The 24,224-nt window shown below is 36.5% G+C and overlaps 1 long non-coding RNA gene across 1 annotated transcript in view; it reads left to right on the forward strand.

The window, feature by feature from the left end:
* LOC145684607 (uncharacterized) overlaps nt 1-22,973 on the forward strand; it is an 85,021-nt gene extending 62,048 nt beyond the window's left edge. Inside the window, exon 7 of the long non-coding RNA XR_014131338.1 lies at nt 22,704-22,973. This is a non-coding gene — a long non-coding RNA (uncharacterized LOC145684607). The remainder of the gene's footprint in view (nt 1-22,703) is intronic.
* The last annotated feature ends 1,251 nt before the right edge of the window (nt 22,974-24,224 follow it).

A 24,224-nucleotide genomic window follows, 5' to 3' on the forward strand; every position in this document is an offset into this window, starting at 1 on the left:
TTCCGGAATTATTCCAAAATATGAGTTTTCCGAATTCCGGAATTTGTCCGGTTTTACTTTCAGGAGTCCGGAAAGTAAAAATTCCGGAATTGGCCATCCGTAGTTTATACACAACCTTTCAGAACAATAAGTAACTAGCTGTGTACAAACAAACAAGTAATGCAAAGCATTTTGTATCCTGCAATACGTCATGTATTAAAATCCGACAGGAGTTTCAGAATCTAACCAGAAATTGCATGTATCTAGCTACTGGAAGCTGAGGTATGAAGAATTGTATTGTGTCTTATCTATTTGTATCTTATAAAACCCTGCAAACCACTGAATATGTAAACGGCTTTCGTTAAATTCAAGTTGTAGTACTCACAGTTTCATCCATTTGTGTCTATATGATCTTGTTACTAAAGCTTATTATATGATAATAAGTAGTCTTTAAGTCTTTCTCTGCTCTCACGTAAAGTTGTGATACGATCTACTACATGATACAGAACGAATTATCAATATAACAACGTTGTTGTATTACTACACATCTGCTTCCGCCTCTGTCAACTCTGGTCGATGTCGTTGATCGCGACATATTTGCTTTTTTATATCCCTTTCTTCGTTTACTGAACTAAACAGTAACTATTCTGAATTATACTACTGCGCATGCCTCGTAGATAAATATTTCTCGTGCCAATAGTTTCCGTTTTGTCCAAGCGATGTTCTTTTTCTTATCCTTTTTCTTGTGACCCTTTTATTACATTATATGAAGAGCATGTAGGTCTAAATACCTCATGTATTACATAGAATGTAGGTTTAACTCTTCCAGCAAAGAAGGAACATGTAATCATAGTATACAGCCCACAGAAGTGATAGCTGGCAATACAGTGGTCGAAATCCCTAACGACAGAGGGGGTGAGCGGTGTCCTACCCGCTGGTCTAGTGGCTAGCATGTGTATGGTGTCCCGGGTTCGATTCCCGGCGGGAGAGCATTTATTACTTTTATCTGTCCTCGATGTTTCTGTGTTCGTGTCCCTTCGTTATAAGTTATTAGAAAAAGCAAGTTAAACGAGTGAAGCAAGTAAAATTAGCAATAAGTAAGTTACTGAAACACGTTCGGTGAGTCAATTAAAAAAAATTGACAAAGCACTGGCTTTTCGCGCCGTCCATGCGAGTGCGAATCTATCTCGGCTTGATTTCTTATTCATTTGAGAGAAAGTATTATTTCTTTTCACTACAGGTAGTCACTTTTCGTATTTTTCGCCGTCCTTCCCAGTTAAAGTAACTGGCTATTCTTATTCTTTCTACGAATGATGGATCTTCTCTTTGGTTTCATGTCAAACATGCACACGTAATGAAAAGACGTTGTTGATAATAATAATAGTAATAGTAATAATAATAATAATAATAATAATAATAATAATAATAATATGAAATATTACTAGCTAACTCGTATGAAATATTACTAGCTAGCGCCCCCCCCCCTTCTAATTTTTTCGATGCGCCTTATGGGTCCACGGTGTCCAACGTTTGTCCCATCCCACTATCATCTACAGTTCTCTCGATATAAGTTATCGACATTTTGCCTAAAGAGGGCTCTGCCGTGGCTCCATGACTCCCCATGACATGACTCTTCGTTCATTTTACATTGAAATAGCTTATTTTTCTGAGTACTATGAGTGCATACTGTCCAACGTTGCTCCCATCACTATACAATTTCCCGTTCTCTCGATATCAATTGCTAATATTTTGTTTGTAAGGGAGATATGGTGTTACAATCATTACGTTGGAAGAAGAATTGAGGAAGATATTGCCTTGCCACAAACAAAACCTATTATTATTATTATTATTATTATTATTATTATTATTATTATTATTATTGTTTTACTTACCACTAATGTTGCCTACCTTTCTTTGCAATGCAATGTGTTACTAAGAAGCAAATCAAATAACACTCCTCGCTATTCACGCTCCCGAACTCGAAATACATGATTTACAGTTATCTGTGTTAGGGGAAAGCACATTTATTATATTATTCTTTCAAATAACATTTCACAAGTTACTTCACTTTTAATGTTTAATTTCATATCGTCACTAACAATCATTCTGTTCCGATAGGAAAATATCCCCCCTCATAAAAAAAGCCTGACCGTAGCGAAAGGGCGTGAACCTTCTTTAGGCGATTAATCGGGTCCAATATTTCAATACAAAAGGATAAGTCCCTGCACACAAATAATTCAGTAAAGGAGGAAAAGTTACTCAAACTTTTTGAATACCTATTCATGGGCGAAATTTGGTTCCCTTGGAACTTTTTAAGAGTTTGAAGGGCCGCCATTTTGAACATTTTCATCTGATTATTCTGGTTAACGAACTCATCAAGATATTTCAACAGTTAATGTTTGTGCCAAGTTTCGTCTCAATTCGCTGAAAATTTGGGTGGTTATGGCATTCTCAAATAGCGTTACAGATAGATAGATAGATACAGATAGATAGATAGATAGATCGATAATATACAGATAGATAGATATATAGACGCACAGAGGGAGAGAGAGAAAGTGTTTTGCTCCCTTCTCGCACCTGTGCTGCGTCAGAGGTAAACCGGTCCTCTTTGCAAAACGTATTGAGCAGCCTAACCTAAACACAAGCCTGTTATTTGTTAACGTAGAAACATGGTCGAGAGGTGTAAGGCATTTAGAGATTGTATTTTTAATAACGATGAGTATGGGTTCGAACCTTTGCACTTCCGTATTTTTTTACATTTTGCAGCTACGTCGGAACGTTCAATTTTTACTCTTTACTAATTGCAAATGGCGTTTACATTCAAAATAAGAGGAATTTTGGTGGCATTTGTTCGGATATTCTTCTCTTTCGAAATGAAGACAAGAATAAAAGCAATACGCAAAGAAAAAAGTATTAATAGTACTAAATATTACCAATAATATTTGCTACGAAAGACTAAATACGACCTCTTTTACCATCTCTCATGAGCTGTATGTATCATTAACAAAAATTTTTAAAAACGTCCTTGCCGAGGATTCGAACTGGCGTCCCTTGCATTTGCAAGCCAGCACATTAACCACTACACCAAGATCACGGCGTGTTAAACGTTTAGTTGTCGGCGTATTTGTTGTATTTGTGTTTTATATTCCCACTTCGACAATTTTTACTCTTTTTTTCGTTTAGCAACTGTTTCTGGCTTTCTCTTTGGGTTTCGTCCTTTATTTACACTATGCACTATTCGTATTCACAGCGCGTGCCCCTCTGCAATGTCTTATTCAGATTAGACCTTTCTTTGTGCTCCTCAGTAAACATTTGATTGATTTAATTCTCATACACTCCACGGATGGAGCGCAGGAATGCCAGACTCGAAAAATAGGTGTACATTTACTTTTCTGACAGATAATAGATACCTCCATAATTGAAATAACAGAACAGAAACAAGATTTTACTTATTTTCACTTCAAATTAATTCATTTCGGAATTTGATTTTAATAATCACTTGATTATTTAAAAAATCAAGTGATTTAAATCTCGATTTAAATCAGAATGATTTATCAGAATTAATACAATGCTCCAGATAAAATCAGAATTAATCCAGTGCTCCAGATATAGCACTTGACTAACTTCTTACTAAGTCCAATAAATTATTATAAACTACCAACTGCTCACTTTATGAATGACAATTTATGAAGTTCACTTTAACCTAACAATTTTATATAAATTAGATATCTGGATAGATACTTAAGTATTGTTACCATATTTAAAGTACTATCAAATATCATGACATAATTATTAGTTTTAATTAACTGAAATGAGAAGAAAATCAAATCCCGCTGGCGAAAGGTTAACTATTAACTTTAAAAATACTTGTACCTTTTCAAAGTAATAAATGCTGGTACCGTACGCTATTGATTTCAAGGCAAATGGCTGTTTCTGTGTGATTAGTTACTTCGAAATAATTTTAAAAAATAAGCAAAGATTTTCCAGACATTCGAGTCGAATCAAGATTTTTACGAGCAGTCTCGACTCGAATTGGAGTCGAAATTCGAGACATGTCTCGACTCGTGCGCATCCCTACTTCTCTGTTCGGCTCCATAGTGAATGAGCTGTGAGCAGAGCCGTTGACAACCCTAAACCCGGGCCGAGTAGTTTTGAACATGTTTGGCCGGTGCCCTATAACTTTTAACGAATTTTGGCTCGAGCCCGAATACTTGCTCCTCCGAAATTAAATTCCAACCTCATGAACAACGTTCTTGCCTCCTAGACTTCGCAACTACCTAGGTCGCAGTCAACTAGTTCTTAGTATTCAGATACACACCGCCTATCTTTCATGTTTATACACGGTGTTCTAATAATAATAATAATAATAGTAATAATAATAATAATAATAATAATGATAATAATAATAATAATAATAATAATTTGTAGTAGAAGTAGTAACTACATACAGGATTTAGCTCGATTTGGCTCGACTCGACTCGAAACTCGAGCAAAATTCGAGTCGAGTTGAAGGAATTTTTTCGAGCCAAGTTCTCGAGTCGAGCTAAAAGATGCCTGTTTCAAGTCGAGCTTCAAAGAAAACTCGCTCAAACTCGCTCGTGTCCATCCCTATGTGTAAGAAATTTGGGGAATTGTTAGGGGTGTGCAGAATACTCCCTGGACATAATATATATTTTTACAACAGAAGCTGTAAACGTGAAAAGAAAACTACTGTCGTATTAATTTATGAAAATATTTTGTGGGCGCGGTGGCTCAGTGGTAGAGCGTTCACCTCCGGTGCTTGGGGTCCCTGCTCCGATCCCAGCTCGCATCTTGTGGACTTTGTGGGGAATAAAAACCGTGCTCCTGGGTTTTCTTGGGGTTCTTCCGTTCCCACAACATTCTTTATTCCAACATTTCATTCATTTTTCATAATCACCGTCCCTTTTAGCCTCATGGGCATAATAGTGGGACGTAAAATTTAAAGATTTTATTTCATTTCATTATTTTTCAGAAAATATTTCCTTATTGCCGGAAACTTAAAACTATTCATTTACTTGTTAGGGAGAAGCCATACCCTTTCTTGTGGGGTCCATAAATTGCAGTATGTTGCTGTGTGTACTTGAGAACTGAGAGTAGCAGAACTATCTTAACGGTACCATAACAACTTGACCGGAGGCCCCCGCAAGCATTGGGAGCCCCAAAAGCGGAATGGAATTTATTGATTACATATATTAGCAGCCAGATTTAGTTATAGGTATCACAACACACTTGTTTGCTCTGGGGCCTAATTTTCTATATATTAATACCGGTGTTTGTGTACAAAAAACTTCAGACCCAAATTGAAAGTGACTATGTGTGTGATTCTTAGGGCGGTATTCAGAGAGAATTCGTTAATCGAGGGTTAGTCACGGACTGGTTCTCTTTACTAAGGAAAATGCACTGTTGGTTATTCACAGTCTACTTTGAGTACAACTAACCAGTTGATTTCGGTATGATTAACTTATATAATTCCAATGCATCGGATGAGAAAAATAAATGTGGCAAGTACGGAAAAGTAGGTGAGAGCATGCATAGTCTGTAAAAATGAAAATACATGAAATACGAAATGATGTGTCGCACGCTAAACCGTGGGTAAAAGATTAGCCCCTGCTCTAGATTAATTAGTCACATGTGATTAACTTCGTCACATACTACGTCCTAATCATAGACTCTGAATACAATTTTGATAACCATCCGTTAATCAACCTCGTAGTATGGTGTTAATCAGACGTCAAAACGACTCTGCATAAGGCCATTAATCTCTTGAAGCACACGACCGATCTCGATCAATTTTTGACGTAGATGCGGTTCTGGCCTGGGAGTGTTTTAGCTATTCACTTTGGAAGTTTTCACTTAGGGGCGGGAAGGGGAGGTAATTATAAAAGATAAATAAAACTTAATGGGTGGTATTCAGAGAGAATTCGTTAATCAATAGTTAGTCTCCGATGTCACAAATATGATTTAGTGACATTTCTTATTATTTAATTTGCATTTGTTAAATTATCTCATATTATTTCAGTTCATTCTCATATATTCAAGTATTCAAAGTTATTTTTGTAAGTTGATTGAATGTGTATTTGTATGTGTGTCAATGTTAAATAGTATTGTAACAATGTAGTTACAAATAGCGGCAGGGTACAAAGCTCAACTTGTATGCAAGCGGTGCTCAAATTTCAACAATTCACTCACACAGACAGGTTCATGCGCACCGAAAGACCTCCGTTGCTAGGCAACGGCAGAAAAATTCTGATTGGCTGAATCCAGTCACCTTATTCTTATAGCAGCAAGAAAAGGAAAAGAATAAGAGCAGTGTTTGTCGCTTTGTGTGTAGTAACTTCGTGAACGTGTTCCAAAGGAAGTGGCTGTTTGTAATCTTATATTTTAATGAGACTTTTAAAGTAAACTACAGTATAAAGGTCCGTCTAAAGGTATATTCAAGATGTGGAGTCAACGTAATTTTCGTCGCTGGATTTAAATGGGCAGTTTCTTGCTCTAAAAGAGGTAAAGGAAGGCTAGACATAAGTATACGAGCTTAGATGCGCGGCTGTTATGAAAAACAAGGACAATCGGTTAATATACTCAGAATCTTTAAACATTCGGAACTATGTTAAAGTCAACTGTATTATCATTATTTGTTTGTAATTACTTCAATTCAACTAGTACCATTAAAGTTAGTATTATTACTGGAATTTGACAATCTTCCTAGATTTCAACAACCTCTTCAAATTGTTGATGCAACCCTTTCCGAAGTGTACGGAGACCACTCAGTACGGCGGGAAGGAGAAATTACCAGGGAAACAAGTGTGTTGAGCTATTGCTCCCTAAATAATAATAATTTGTCAAATGTCTATCATACCTGAGGGAACAGTTTTAATAGTTAAAGTGGACGAGGTGGCTCCTCAAGGCTATTTTCCCCTTTTGGTCGGTGATGCCGACTAGTTAGTGTTATACTAGCATTTCAGGTGTACTTTTTGGTATTCAGAGTCTACTTTAAATACAACTAAAAAATTGATTTGGGTATGATTAACTAATATAACCCAATGCATCAGGTGAGAAAAATAAATGTGGGAACTACGGAAAAGAGATGTGCGCATGCGTAGTCTGTAAAAATGGAAATACATGACATACGAAATCCGAAATGTGTCGCACAAGCTAAACCGTGGCTAAAAGGGTACCGTCTGCTCTAGAATAATTAGTCACATGTAATGAACTCCGTCGATTGCTACGTCCTAATCAGAGACTCTGAATACACTTTTGATAACCATCTTTTAGTCAAACCCGTAGTATTACCTTAATCAGACGTCAAAACGACTCTGCATAAGGCCCAATAACTCTTGAATCACACAACCGATTTGGGCGTGGGATTTTATTTATCTATTTACTTTAACGATGGAACTTAGGGAGAGGGAGGAGTTTAAAAAATAAATCATAGTCCGCCTTATACAGAGTCGTTTTGAAATAACACTAGAGTCATACTAAAGGCTCGACTACTGCAGCAAACATATGTTAGTAGGACTCTTTGGTATGGCACTAATCACACTTCAGAACGTCTTTGCATAAGGCCCAGTAACTCTTGAACCAAACGATTAATCTGTATGAAATTTTTAACATATATGAGGTTCGGGCCTACAACTTAGGGGATGGTAGGGAGAGATATATAAAAATGAATAAAACTTAATGGGCAGTATTCAGAGACAATTTGTTAATCGTTCGTTAGACGCCGTCTAGTTAGTGGCATACTAGCTCTTTACTAAGGAGGATGAGCTTTTTTGTTATTTAGAGTCCACTTTGACTTAAGCTAAAAATGTGATTTGGGTATGATTAAGTAATGTAACTCAAAGTATCGAATGAGAAAAGTAAATGTGGCAACTACGGATAAGTAGATGAGCTCATGCGTAGTCTGTAAACATAAAAATACATGAAATCCGAAATGCTTTGATTGTGGTTGACGATAATTTGTAAATAGGCACCGGATTTATTTTTATGTACAACCTCTGTGTGAGGTTACAAGAAGAACAATTTGTAAATATTTACAACAGGTGGATGTACGGAGGAAAGATGCGTAAGTCAATTAGTATTAACGACAATACAATAATTATTTTGTAATTATAAGGAAAGATAATTTATCTACCAGTTGTCCTCAGAAAACTGGAAAAGTTTACTCATCCCTCACAATTCACTTCAAGAAACAGTTGTGGTAAAGAAATCCGGCATATAGTATACGTAAAGCCGCGTCAGTTCCAGAAGGAGCTGGACGCTCATACTTTTAGGGATTATTCATTGAGTATCTACGAACTTACCAAGGGGGTAACAAACCGACTTTGATTTACTTCTCGAGTGATACGTAAATAAAAAAGAACGTACCTGTTTGCTGTTCTTCTGCCCTTATTTACATTGGCGATTACTGATGTGCAAATGTCTGAGGTGTATCGAGTAGTACCAAGTCAAGCATGATTGCTTAGCGGTGTTTGCATACAGAAAGGAAGTTTGTGGGTCATTCCGTACAGGTTTTCGTGAAAAGAACGTAACGCGAAAGTTTGCTTTTTTATGTTTACTATTAGTTTCCTGTAATTTCCATGCGAACTATAATGCTTAGAATTACGTGTATAAATTGAAGAAAATTCCTCGCTGATCGTAATACATCTTGGAACTCTAAGCACAGATGCCATTCCTAGTGATGGATCTGCACACATTGACATAAGCAGCGGTAGCTAACAGCACGGTATGAGAAAGAAGGGATGAACAAGATGGCAGGAGGATAGTAATGGTTATTCCGTTCTGCGTGAACTGCTTCTTGTGTAAATATCGGATCGTCGAAATAACTATAAAACAAAAAAGTGCTGTGCTGTTGGTGTGATGCAGGACCACGGACTGCTCCGCATCGGTAAGTTGTCTTATGAATTGGTAGGGATACGGTTCTTTTTTAGGGAAAGGGACGTATTTCGCTGTCGGAAAACACGTTTCATTGGAAATTCGAGGAGGAAGACGAGGTGCAGTTTTTCCTCCTCGCTTTTCAATGGAACGTTCTTTTCTAGAGTTAAACTCGATTTGTTAATGTTTTCTGTTTTTTATTGTCTTATTACTTTCATTCAACACATTTTGCCCTTGTACTGTATATCTGCATGTGTAGTTCCCTTGTACTTTATCTATGATTATGTGTGTGGGGGGGGGGAGATTTAACTTATATCGCATGTCTTGTGCACATGGATACTTCTTACTATTGCACCACGTAGAAAATTTATGGTATTTCATGTAGAAGTGCTAATAGAACACAGAGGAAACCCAGATCATGTTGTATTCACACTCGAATATAAAGTGTGAATACAGCCTGATCTACGTTTCTTCTGTGTTCTGTTACCACTTCTACATGAAATACCATCAATTTTCTACGTAGTGCAATAGTAAGAAGTATCCTCGTGTTCGGAAGACAAGGGCGTTCTCATGTATACTATTACCGAAATCCGCTTAAAAATTACTTAATAGTGAATTTACTCGATGCAAGTTTCTATTCCAGTAAATACAGTAATTTCCGACATTCAATTTTAGTAGAAAAGTGATATTCAGAAGCACATAATTTTAAGTGCAACCTTGGCGTATGTTTAGTTATACGGTTCCTACATACGCCAAGGTTGGAATAAAATTTCGCTTATTTCTGTTAATATGAGGTTAGTTTAGGGGTTCACTCCAGGAAACGGTTCTAGAAGATAGAAAATTGATTGGTAAAATACAATGTAAAACATTTTTGGTGAAGGAATGAGAGAGTGAATATAACTAAATACTGTCAGCGCACAACATATTGAAATAAATTTTGAGTGATAGTGAAAGGATTGTAAGTGTAAGTGTGCTCTTGGGACAACTTCGGCTATGCGGACCTCTACCAATTGTCAAATTTCTAACCTTATACGATAGGGCTCCACTCCCTAACCAAGAAACAGAAACAATCACTTGTCGGAACCTCCTCCTTCCCCTCCATAACCAACATAGAATAAACGACAAGGGTTATGGGGACCTCTACCAATTTTCAAATTTTTAACCTCATTCGATAGGGCTCCATTCCCTAACCAAGGAAATGAAACAATGTCTTGACGGATCTTCCCCATTCCCTTCCATAACCGACATAGAATAGGCGAAAAGGGTTATGGAGACCTCTACCAGTTTTCACATTTTTAACCTCATTCGATAGGGCACCACTCCCTAACAAAGAAACTGAAACAATCTCTTGTTGGAACCTCCCCTTTCCCCTCCATAACTGACATAAAATAACCGAGAAGAGTTATGGGGACCTCTACCAATTTTCAAATTTTTAACCTCACTCGATAGGGCACCACTCCCTAACCAAGAAACTGAAACACTTTCTTGTCGGAACCTCACCCTTCCCCTTCATAACCGACATAGAATAACCAACAAGGGTTATGGGGACCTCTACCAATTTTCAAATTTTTAATGGCATTCGATAGGGCTCCACTCCCTAACCAGGAAACTGAAACAATTTCGTGACGGCACATCCCCCTTCTCCTCCATAACCGACACACATTAACCGACAAAGGTTATGGGAACCTCTACCAATTTTCAAATCTTGAACCGCATTCGATAGGGCTACACTCCCTAACTAAGAAACTGAAACAATTTTTTGTCGGAACCTTTCCCTTCCCCTCCATAAACGACATAGAATAAGCGAAAAAGTTTATGGGGACCTCTACCAATTTTGAAATTTTTAATCTCATTTGATAGGGCTCCACTCCCTAACCAAGAAACTGAAATTGTTAGGGGTTCCTATAACCATTGTCGGTTATGGAGGGGAAGCGGGAGGTTCCGTCAACAAATTTTTTCAGTTTCCTGGTTAAGGAGTAGGGCCCTATCGAATGAGGTTTAAAATTTGGAAATTGGTAGAGGATCCCATAACACTTGTCGGTTACTCTATGTCGGTTATGGAGGGGAAGCGGGAGGTTCCGTCAATGAATTGTATCAGTTTCCTGGTTAAGGAGTATAGCCCTATCAAATGAGGTTAAAAATTTTTAAAATTGGTACAGGTTCCCATAATCTTTGTCGGTTATGGAGGGGGAGGGGGAGGTTCCGACAAGAAATTGATTCAGTTTCTTTTTTAGGGAGTGGAGCCCTATCGAATGAGGTTAAAAATTTGTAGAGGTCCCCATAACCCTTGTCGCCTATTCAATGTCAGTTATGGAAGGGAAGGGGGAGGTTCCGTCAAGAATTTGTTTCGGTTTCTTGGTTAGGCAGTGGAGCCCTATCGAATGAGGTTAAAATTTGAAAATTGGTGGAGGTTCCCATAACCCTCGTCGGTTATCTATGTCCGTTATGGAGGAAAACGGTGAGGTTCCGACAAGAAATTGCTTCAGTTTCTTGGCTAGGGAGTGGTGCCCTATCGAATGAGGTTAAAAATTTGGAAATTGGTAAAGGGCTCCATAACGCTTGTCGGTTATTCTGTGTCGGTTATTGAGGGGAAAGGGGAGGTTCCGACAAGACATTGTTTCAGTTTCTTGGTTAGGGCTTGAAGCCCTATTGAATGAGGTTAAAAATTTGAAAATTGGTAGAGGTCCCCATAAGAATTGTCGGTTATTCTATGTCGGTTATGGAGGGGCGCGGTGGCTCAGTGGTAGAGCGTTCACCTCCGGTGCTTGGGGTCCCTGGTTCGATCCCAGCTCGCGCCGTGTGGACTATGTGGTGGACAAACACCGTGCTCCTGGGTTTTCTCATGGTTCTCCCGTTTCCTCCCACTTTCTTCATTCCACCATTTCACTCATTTCTCATTATCACCGTCTCCTTTAGCCTAACCGGCAAAAACGTGGGACGTAAAACTTAAAGATTTCATTTCATTTCATATGTCGTTTATGGAGGGGAAGGGGAGGTTCCGACAAGTAATTGTTTCATTTTGTTGGTTAGGAAGTGGAATCGTATCGAATGAGGTTAAAAAATTGAAAATTCGTAGACGTCCTCTAGCCGAAGTTGTCCCATGCTCTTACACTATCCTCGGCTATGCGTATACCCCCGTCGCTGACGTTCCTGCTCCTACGGATCGCTGCCGCTCGTTCCCCCTAATGCGTTCCTACTGTGACCAGTACACGTTGGTTCGTGCTTTTAATCACTGTTAATCATACCCTCCTGAAGTCAATTTACAAGTTGTAATGAAGCTCCTGATTAAACGCACGCTGTGCTAAAAGAAATACAAAGCTCTACCCTAACAGTGTAAGAAATGTGTCAACATTTGGTAAAACCGTCTACTCGAGTAATGCCTAGTTTAGGTTAGGTTAGGGCAATCATTGTATTCATATTCTTTTATGTTCACTTCCGGTAAATAATTATAGTCTACAGCAGTGTGTATTTCTCATTTCTACAAAATGTAGTACGATTTCATTCTTAAATGACCCATACATCAATTACAATTCCCTTACTTTAATTCATTTTTCCTGTAAATCTTCTATTATTGTTATTATTATTATTATTATTATTATTATTATTATTATTATTATTATTATTATTATTATTATTATTATTATTATTATTATTATTGGTGCTGTTGTAGTTTTGAAAGATTACAGGTAAATATGAATACTTTGTATGAAAAGACATATTTATAAGGAACACGCAGGCGACAGAATTTCATAGAAAGTAATACGCCTATATTTTAGGTTTACAAGTGTAGGGTTACTAGGGTAAAATCATTACGAGTGTTTTACGATGGATAGAATAAATGAGTGTATGTGAAAGATGACTATTAAGTGTTGTTTTGCACCGGCCGGTAGAGTATTTCTGCACAATGTACAAAAGTTGTAATTTGTGTTTACAAGTGGAGCTTTACTAATATGAAACCATGACTAGTATTGAAACTCGTATCTTTGCCAAAACTCATCTTTTCACCATTCTCACTTACTCGTATACCCACTATCGCTGACGTGCCTGCTTCGCATTGGAGTGGCCCCGGATTACACCCGTTCGACCTGTTTTCAACCTTGTGTTGCCATTTAATGCTTGTTATTTTAATATATTTTACGTAGGATTACTACTATCATTTCCGTTGTTTACTCTTACCTGCTAATTTCAAATATTTATTTTCATGCTTTTTTTTGCTCTTCGCTACATACGAATTCGTCTGTATTTTATTACTTCGCACAATTAGACCTTCCAACGTTTATGTGTTGCAAACTACATAGTATTCAGAAATAACGAAACAATGAATTATTCTCGCTCCTAACCAGCGCTATAAACAACATTCTACTACAGTGTTATGTAAATAAACTTGTAGAGAAAGGATTGGGAGCGGAATACCCTACAAACGCATGCCGTGGAGCATTGAAAATTACAAATCGCATAAGAAAATAATTCTTTCGTATACTAGATTGAGGCCCAAGGGAATATTTATATGAATATGAACTTCTCTTAGCAGAAAATGCAGTCCTACTGCCTTAGCAAGTATTTCTTTACAGAGAGTTGCATTAATAGGTGCAGACTGATTTCAGGAGGACTAAGTACAGCGTGTGCACATGACATAAAAACTGCAGAGCATAAACCACAAATTACTTTAAGAAAACAAACTAACTTGTGCTATGTGTTCACTAAATAACAAAAATGCTATCTAAGTGGGTCAGGTAAGGAGCGTAGCTATTGAGCCCGAACGATAGTAAGAGTATACATAGGGAAGATGCGCGTCAGAGACGATGAGTATACGCATAAACGAGGATAGAGGAAAAACACTTCATATGGCATAAAATACATGCCTTGCATGTGGCACAACATTGCGACACTATGAATACTATGTTCACTGCCTTCACATACTGCAAAATATAAGTTCATGGTGGATTGAAGAAAAATTAAAACATGTCATATATATATATATAAATTTTCCCGCCAAGTAATGGGCCATCAAAGACGGGGAGTACAATTTATGAATTGTAGAAGGCATGGAAAATGGTCTAATTTGGAGCCCCACCATTCAGCTATGGAGACAGGTACAGTTATAATTCTTGGTTGTGGTATGTACATATGGATATAAATAAACAATATTTTATTATAGTTTGGTTTGCGCATGCGTATCTTTTCCTACATAAATGAACGTCAGTTTATCTAAAGATTCGAAGTTTACGAATTTCCGGTTCGAACTATAAAATTCTGTTTTCACGGTTGGTAAGAGTTAGTTATCCGCTTTCCGAAAAAAAAATTATATCGCTTCTGTGTGCAACCATTTTGTCGCCAAAAATTCCAGAAATTGTAAAATTTCCAAAAATCGGCACTTTTGGGCGCCTTTTTCTCGAAAACACCATCTTTTAAAATTCTGAAATTTTGTCAGATAGTTCAAATTTATATGAATAATAAACATGCCAAATATCATTCTCGATCAATGCTTTATGAATTAACTATAGCCTTTTGAAATTCCGCGAAGTTTCGTTTACTTTGATGTCAGTTAACAACACTGGGACTGTAAAAGTGCAACGATTTGATGATGTTTGTGGTTCACATTCATTAAATGAAGAATAAAAGGTTTTCCTGGCTGCTTTTTTTATTTATATTATTTGAATCAAAAAGGCCCTCTGAAATAGTAAAATGAGCCTTCCCCCTTCTCCTCCGTTTTTTTTATTCCGAAGTAATCTGAGATGGAAATTACGATTACGAAACACACAAGTTTCAAGTTCACTTACTTAAAATGGTCTTCGAATACAAAATATCACTTATGTTTTTTCACATGGAGCAATGATTTGCTTGCTTCATGTCTTCTTCGTTAATAGCATGTAACCGTGCAGATGCTTCAATAGGTGTTGATGCACTCACAACTCGTTCAGGGGTGGTTTCAGGGGGACGATCGCCTCCCTGAGAAAAAGAAACTCTTATTTTTTATATATAAATAAAACCCATCCCCGAGATTTTAGCTCTTAAAAGTAGATCTTATAAGGCAGGGTACCTCGGTGTAACACGCCGATTTTGATAAGATTGCACAGACATACAGATCATCAAAAAAGAAGCGACACGTATTTTTTTTATATCGGCCAACAAGCGTATTGAAAGGGTCAAATAGGGACATAAAAATGGGGTCAAAATGAGATTTTATGCAATATAACGAGAACGAGAAGAGATATCGGAAAAGGCTAAATGTACGAAATACTACCCATAGTTGACGCAAGCCATTGAGGTAGAACTTACCCATGTGAAGAAAGCAGAACATCCGGAAATGGACCAATAACATATTCATAATGTGCTACAGAAATGAGTGAAGAGGGTGGCAAGGAGCAGGAAGAAAGAAAACACGAAAATGTAAAATACGTGTTTTTGTTTTGGGTGCATACGTTATCCATATGCGAAAGAGACGCAAATTTATCTCACTGCACGAAGATTCATCTCTACAAGCATGAAGGATGCGAACGCCGTTCGTATAGGCAGCCAGTGAGACAATACTGCACAGTGGGTTGCATATATTGTGCAATGGGAGCAACGGTGAGATACATATTGGACACGGGAATGTTTGTAGCTAGTAACACACACACACACAAAATGCATTGCACAGTAGAATGTAATAGCAGGTGGTCCACATGTAAGATAAAGAGCAACAGCAATATCAGTTCTACGCATGAGTATCTACATTATATCATGAAAATACGCGTACATATGTACGTACAACATAAAAGTCAGCAGAGGTGTATGCTGAAAACAAGACGCTCACTCCTGATAAGTAGCACAAAAATGATATTTCAGGAAGAAATCGTCCAAACAAAAACAGTATTTGCACCACGAACACTTGATGATGGATGGGTTCTGGCACTCTGCTTCTTCGCAGACCAATTACGTCAACTGATGAAAACAAAACTCCACTGGATTTGGAAAATAATCTGGTCGTGATGAAATATATCCAGAACAAAACCATGCGTATTGGAATAGATGTATGTACCGTGGAGATGAAAGTTGATTATGCACAAGGGATTGAAGTTTCAGTATATTGTCTCTGCTGTATAGATTGATGTTCAGTTGCTGAAGGCGTACCGCATCAGATACTTTGCGTACGAAGTTCTTCCAAATTCAGAAACCATACACATCCAGAGGTTGTATTAACCCAGTTGTGTGTGTAGGTATCGTCATAATGTTGCACTGCTTGTCCTGTGGCATTATTGTTGCCAAGTCGGATCGATCATAACCCGTCCACGAGTCGACTAACAGTACCGTTTGCTCATTGACTTGTGGAAGGAACACTGATTGGAACCACGTCTTAACGACCTGTTTTGTCACTTTCCCAGATGATGATGCACAAATATATAAGTTTTGTGGGCGGAACATTGTTTGCTGAATCTGTGGCCCAAACGTACCATGAAGTTCTTTCAAGACTATGAGCATGGGCGACAGCAATCTTCCACTGGCAGATATAACAGGCTGTATTGTGTAGCTATGTGTGATGGCAGGCAGAGATTGCATTGTTGCTGTAATATGCTTCTCGCCCCGCAAAGCCAGAGAGCGTCCAGAGTGAAATTCTAAAACAAAGCCACTCTGATCTGTGTTATATACGTTATCCTCGCCATGAGCAGTAATGAGTGATTGTACATTTTGGACGAAGGTTTTAGCGCTTTCGTGCACTTGTGTGGCCTTCGCTGTAATGCTATGTGTTACAAATTTTGTAACTTTGCGTGAGACGATACCGTGACGTGTTTTAAAGCACCATAACCATTTCTTCGAAGCTTTGAAATTAGCAACGGCTGTTGTTTGGTTTGCTTCTAACGCCCAACGTTGCAAGTCTGTGTCATGGACAATTAAATGCCGCTGTTTTGCTGTCGCAAATTTTTTCATACACAGTTCGGTCTATCACGTTTAGCTTTTCACGTTTGGTTCCACCTTCTGTGATCTGTTTCTCCCATCTATATAGATCTGTTCTGCATTTGACACGCTTGAAGTGTTTCTGTACAGATTTCCAGGACATCTTTCTCTTCTTCCCTCGTTTCCAAAACGATACTGCCTTCCGCTTGTATCCCATGTCCACAATATCTCTGCTCTTGACTCCAGTTGTATGTACGTTGGAGGTCGTTGGGCCATCCCACTCATCCATCTCATCTTCACTTGCCATACTTGGGATGTCTGATCTATTGCTGCATAATAGGTCTTCTTCAATCTCAACATACATGTGTCCATTCGTTTTGAAACTTTCTAGGATGTTAAAAATATAGTCCTTGAGCTCCATTTCCATTACCGTTCGTGGTGTCCGGACATATTGTGTTGCCTGATATGCCTCCACTAGCATATCCACCACATTCAGGGGATTCACATAGACTATCTTGCGACCACAAACGTCACAAGCCCACTTACACCTCACCTGAATTTTGTTACACACGCACAAATACGCACAAGCACACACCACCAGTTACAAACAATCAAATACCACTCCAGCTACCACACTGTCCAATGTTCACCACTAGGTCTCACAAGCAGTTAAACGTCGCCTTGCTTGTCTTGTTGAGAATAGTACCTGTGAAAGACACAAATGCACATACACTTTGCTGGCTCTACACCTCGCGTTTGGCAACTTTGTATACTCAAACCAGCTCGTATTGCATACGCCGCGTCCAATACTCTCACTGTTAAAACTGATTTTGTGTACAACGTCAACTTGCTCTTTCTTTCCTTACAGTACCTGCACCTGTCATAATGTGCTACGTCATCTGACCTCGTATTCCTTCATCTATTAGTCGTTTCTACCACTCAACTTGAGGTTTTGATCTTATATGCAACCCGCTGTGCAGTACTGTCTTGCTGGCTGCCTATACGAACGGCGTTTGCATCCTTCTTGCGTGTAGAGATGAATCTTCGTGCACTGAGATGAATCTGCGTCCCTTTCGCAAACGGGTGACGTATGAACTCAAAGCAAAAACACGTATTTTCCATTTTCGTGTTTTCTTTCTTCATGCTCCTTGCCACCCTCTTCACTCATTTCTGTAGCACATTATGACAATGTTGTAAACGTGATTGGTCCATTTCCGGATGTTCTGCTTTCTTCACATGGGTAAGTTCTACCTCAATGGCTTGCGTCAACTATGGGTAGTATTTCGTACATTTAACCTTTTCCGATATCTCTTCTCGTTCTCGCTATATTGCATAAAATCTCATTTTGACCCCATTTTTATGTCCCTATTTGACCCTTTCAATACGCTTGTTGGCCGATATAAAAAAAATACGTGTCGCTTCTTTTTTGATGATCTGTATGTCTGTGCAATCTTATCAAAATCGGCGTGTTACACCGAGGTACCCTGCCTTGTTAGTAGCAGTATTACAATCCCCATCAGAAGTCCGTTCCTGGATCCGCCCCTGCGTAGCACATTGTCGATAGCCACAAAACTCACTTCTCTTATTCACTTCTGGAAACCTGTGTCCTGCTCAAGATCCATGTGGAAGCATAAATAGCACTTCAACTTCACGTAATTCATGATTTATTCCTAATATTTCTGCTACGCACCACTGGTTATCATACGTTATGTATGTAACAAAAGTTCCTTCTTACACACTTTGAATTCCAGAAGCTTGATTTTGGAGGAAGCATGAAGTTAGTTCATGGTGACCCGTTACTGCCATAAAAACTTCGCCAATTTCCGAAATCCAAAGGTGACTTCGTTGAATACCAGTTACCGGTCGCACACTTTCCCATTCTTGCTATTTTTTTTTTTCAGAAGTTGTCGAATTCAGTTCCAGGCAACAAAACGAGAGTAATACCCGGAGTTTATACTTGCGCTATAATCACGAATTCTTCTGCGGTTTTATATATATATATATATATATATATATATATATATATATATATATATATATATATATATATATATATATATATATATATATATATACCAACCTACCTGCAGTGAAACTATAAGATCCCGTATGCTTACGCCGAGAGCTAAAAATTGGTCAAAGAAAACAGAAGACAATGAGTAAGAATGTATAGAAAATTAATGTAAAATATGAAAGTATTGGGTTAACAGAGGATATCGCATACAATGCGCTGCACATAGTGTTTCCAAGATCAATTACAAACACTACTTTGCTGTCCTCCTTGCTACTGCAGTAGCTTTGGTCTTCAGTACGATTTCTGGTAGAAAAGCACCTAACACGTTTAGTGGCTCGGGTTCTACTTCGAACTGTAGATCCACTATAGCCTTGGTATTAAAACCGACGTTAACTCCCAAATAATTATTAAGGTTTTTGTTTTAAATCCTCGGAGAAATAAATTGAGTGCTAATTCGAAAGTCTTCATGTGTGAAAAGGGATTTGTGTGTTCAGTTCTTCCTAAAAATCCGTAATTTCTTAAAATTCTAGTAACGCAAGCCCAACGTGCTAGCCAAGTAATAAATATGCTTTAAATAGGATTTTTGGTATTAGAAACCCTTATATCCCTTGATTTAAAAATTTAATCATAATCATAATCATAATTTATTGCATCCGTTCATCGTCATACAACGAAATTGGACATGTCATTTATATATATACCAGTATACATAAACTTACATACTATTATTACATATAGATTCTTATGGTTTCACTAATTTACTTACTATACATTTAATTTTACGTATACGAATTATTTTCTACATATTCTTCAACCAAGTAAAAGCAATGTTCTATCAAGTACCTTTTCAGTTTGGATCTAAAGCTATTGACAGAGACCTGATTTTTTATGCATGATGGAAGTAGATTGTATAATAGAGTACTTTTATGCGTAACTGATTTATTGTATATATTTGTCCTATGTGCATGCAAGTGAATGTCGTCTTTACTTCTTGTGTTATAACTGTGAATGTCTTTGTTAACAATAAATTCACTACTATGTTTTTTCAAATACATTAATATTTCGAACAAATACATTGAGGGAAGAGTCATTATTCCAAGTTCCTTAAAAATATTTCTGCAAGAAGAGTTCCATTTTACTCCTGCAAGTATTCTTACTAAAGATAGCAATACTTTTAGGTGCATTTCCCCAGAACATCAAGCCATATTTTATTGTATAATGAAAATTTGAGTAATATATACACTTAGCTGTTTTTACATTAATCTTATCTCTTACACATCTAATTGCATAGCATAGTTCTATATGTTCTATATGTGGTTCCCAGTTGAAATTATTAGATATTTTAACTCCGAGAAAGGTAGCAGTTTCTACATATTTAACTGTTTTATTATTTATTTTTATTATTGCATTGGCTTGATTACTTTTACCATTGTTAAAATTTAAGGCACATGTTTTATTTACATTAATGATTAGGTCATTTTTATTCATCCAACTTGAAAGTTGGTTCATTGCCGTTTGGCAGTTTGAAGCTAATTCGCATTCATCTTTCCCACTAACTATTATGTTTGTATCATCTGCATATAAAGTCACACATGAACTATTAATACTTTCAGAAAGATCATTTATATAAAGAAGAAAGAGAAGTGGTCCTAGAATTGATCCTTGTGGTACTCCACGATTAATAATTTCTTCACTTGACACACATTTTTGAATTTTATTTTTAACTATTCCTGTGATTTCAGTTACTTGTTTCCGATCTTTGAGGTATGATTCAAACCATTTATTTGCTAAGGCTCTAATACCATAGCAACTAAGTTTTTCTAGCAATATATGATGATTTACTAAATCGAAGGCTTTTGTTAGATCTAAAAATATTCCTATAGATAATTTTTTCTCATCCAGTAACTTTCTGCAGTTTTCTAGAAAATGAAAAATTGCTGTCTCAGTAGATTTACCTTTCAAGAAACCATGTTGTGCGTTGGATATAATAGAATATTTATTAATGAAATCCATAACCCGATTGAACATTATTTTTTCCAGAATTTTACCTATAATGGGTAGCAATGATATCGGTCTATAGTTTTCTATTTCATTGCGTTTACCTTTTTTGTGCAAAGGTTTAACTTTAGCAATCTTTAGTTTATCAGGAAAGGTTCCTGTGGCGACTGAAATATTTGAGAGATAACATAATTTTTTAACTAAATATTTGTAACAACTTTTTACTAAATTGTTAGATAATTCGTCCGACCCAGCCGAATTCGAATTTTTCATTTGTTTTATTATGATGATTATTTCACTCTCTGTTACTGGTTTCAAGAATATAGATTTATCACATTTTTTTAATTTTAAGTTCCGATAAGTAAGTTTTACTAGTTCCTTTGTTTTTAATAAGAGTTTGCCCTACATTTGTGAAATATTTATTAAAAGACGTTGCTATGTCCTTTGGATTTGTCATGTTCACGCCCTCATAAATTATGCTATTTATATGGGTACTACGTATTTACATGTTGAGCTCTTCTTTAATTATTTTTTACATTGCCTTTGTTTTATTGTGTGACTGAAGAATTTTCCTACTGTTATAATTTTGTTTCCCTATCTTCAACAATTTTTTATAACTAGTTTTGTGTTGTCTGTAAATTAATTCATTCATCCCGGTAGGGTAACGCTTCCTAGTTTTATTTAGTTGTATGTTTACCATGTTTGCTTTTAAGATTTCAGGTGTAATCCATTTTATTTTTTTCTTCTTTATTTTACTAAAATTATTTTTTATTGGAAATGCTACTTCAAAACTATGTTTTACAGTATCATATATTTTCTCATATACGTCATTCACGTCGGTTAGTTCATAAATATCATCCCACGTCTCTAAGCTAAGCAAATAAACAAAATAACTAATATTATTTGAACTAAAACATCTCGTTATTATAGGTGTTTCATTGGGTTTCTCTATAGTTGCAGGTGTTTGTTTTAAAATGTTTACTTTTACAATTTGTGCTTCATGATCTGAAAAACCTGTATTTATAACTTCTGAATCATAATTCATGACTAATGGATTTACTAAAATCTGGTCAATGTTAGATACTGAGTTTTTTGTTATTCTTGTAGGTAATTTAATTGTGGGATTTAAGTTGTATGCTTGAAGTAAAGATTCAAAGTTTTCATTGAGTTTTTCACTTAGAAAATTTGCATTCAAATCACCTACAATAATTGGAAAGTATTTTTTAACATGAAAATACGTCAAAATTTTATCCATCTTATTGATAAATATTTCAATGTTACTGTCGGGCGTCCTATACACACAAATAACACATATTTTTTGCAAAGGTATCTCTATTACACAACATTCAAACTGTTTTTCTTCATTAAGTTTTTCAAACATAATACTCTTTTTTACTTTCATTTCATTCTTAACAAAAATACATGATCCACCTCTTGATAAAATAGTTCTACAATATCTTGCTGCACAGGTAAAGTTTGGAATTGCAATATAGTCAATCTCATCATTTCTATGCCAATGTTCTGTTATACATATAATATCAACATCTCTGTGCAAATCATGTAACTGTACTGTTAATTGGACTTGTTAATCTGTATTAAAACCTTGTGTATTTTGATGGAAGAATGTAAGTGGGTTATTTTTATTAGTAGGAATTTTATTATTGTATTTCTCTGGAGGCTGATCCATATTTTCACATATTGATGTATTTTGTTGATTTTGTTGATGTATTTTGTTGATTTAACTTTGCAACATAAGCAGTTCGAGAAATTTCGAGACTTACGAAAAATTAAACGAATTTTATTCACGAAGCCTTGATGATGAGTACTCAGTTTTATTTTCTTTAGTACTGTACTTCGCATATATTTTTGCATGTGGCAGAAAATTTATTTGACTTGTTATTTGTGTCATAAATGTGTAATTAAGCGTTTTTTCTTTCTTTTATAGCCTCTGCTCTGCTCAGGTGTAAACGCTTACTGACTGTGAGAGTCGACACAGATCATCGGATACCCACAAGCCCGGAAAGTGAGAATATAAAGGACAGTGTTTATAGGACTTGAATACAGAATTAGTTGATTTGTGTCAGAAGATTGTGGGTGTGTGGAATATCATAATCACATCTCAGGTGCTTGAAAACACGTGACGTGAGGTATAATCTCGTGGGACGTTTCTAAAACAATACGTGGAGACTTATTGAGCCATTATTCCTTTGACTATCTGCACTGTGTCTGAATTGCACATAAAAATTTAGAATTCAATTTCTGTGCCTTTTTTGTATGAATGTAACCTAATTAAACTATATATATATATATATATATATATATATATATATATATATATATATATATATATAAGCGATGCAGATGTTCAAAATATTTATGAAGTGGAAAAACAAAGCTGTGAAGGATCAGGGAAGCAGAATTGTTTTCAGTGGCGTATTTAGGAGGCTATCGGGCTTAAACTACCCCAAATAAATTTGTTAGTTTTTCTCATTCCACGTACAACAATAATCTTTCTTACCATTTCTAAGAATATCATTGACTTTCCATTTTCTTAGGCTCTTTGTTCAGAAATAATACTGTATTTGTCAAATTTCATTCCATGTAAAAACTGCGTCCTTTTGTTCTTTCTTTCGTCCTTTCTACTTTTCTGTTTCTTTTTCTTAACGTTACTTTCTTTCATTTCGCTTATCATACTTTATCAACCGTTGTTAGTTGTGATTCAAGTCGGACGTCATCAGTAAATCCAAAACTAAGAGGAGTTGATAAGCGAAACTGGTGTTCCACACCAACTTGCGCGGATATCAACATAACAGGACTTTAGTTATTATAACAAAGGAAAAATTATATTGTTTAGTTATTTTTAAAAGAAGGAAATGTTTGAATTAAAGAAATTCAAAACGGGGGAATAATTAGCCCGGGAAATTAGGAAGGCCAAGAAGATACTTCCTTTTTTCTTGTATGAACAGAGTAAAGGGCTAGATTCACTCCTAAATTTTTGTATCATATCATATAGGATTTATCGGACTGCAATTCTTGCCATTATAACTTCAATTTATGCATAAATTAAAATATATTTAATTCTCAAACTCAGGTGAGCAATTGTCCACTTCCTTCCTTGTGTTTGGCATAGCACCTCGAAACAAAATCCTAAATACGCCATTGGTTGTCTTCAACATTGGGAGGTGTGCAGATTTGAGGCTTATCCTAGAGAAGGGAGATGAAACTCATATTACGGTAGATGATTCTGATCAACTGTTGTAGAGTATATTATATACTAGACGATGTAGATGAAGTAGTAGTACATACCAGTATTACAAATCACTGCCGTGAACACATTCTGAAATCTGAACACATGCATATTTATAATTGGTATGTTTCTAATTAGGCATCCACAAAGATCCACGTTAAAATTGTTTTATAGTAATATAAATAGTGACTTCCCCAAAACTCTGAAGAAAGAATATCA

The sequence above is a fragment of the Thermobia domestica genome, chromosome 5 (genome assembly GCF_964235325.1).
Source record: "Thermobia domestica chromosome 5, izTheDome1.hap1.1, whole genome shotgun sequence".
Lineage (NCBI taxonomy): Eukaryota > Metazoa > Arthropoda > Insecta > Zygentoma > Lepismatidae > Thermobia > Thermobia domestica.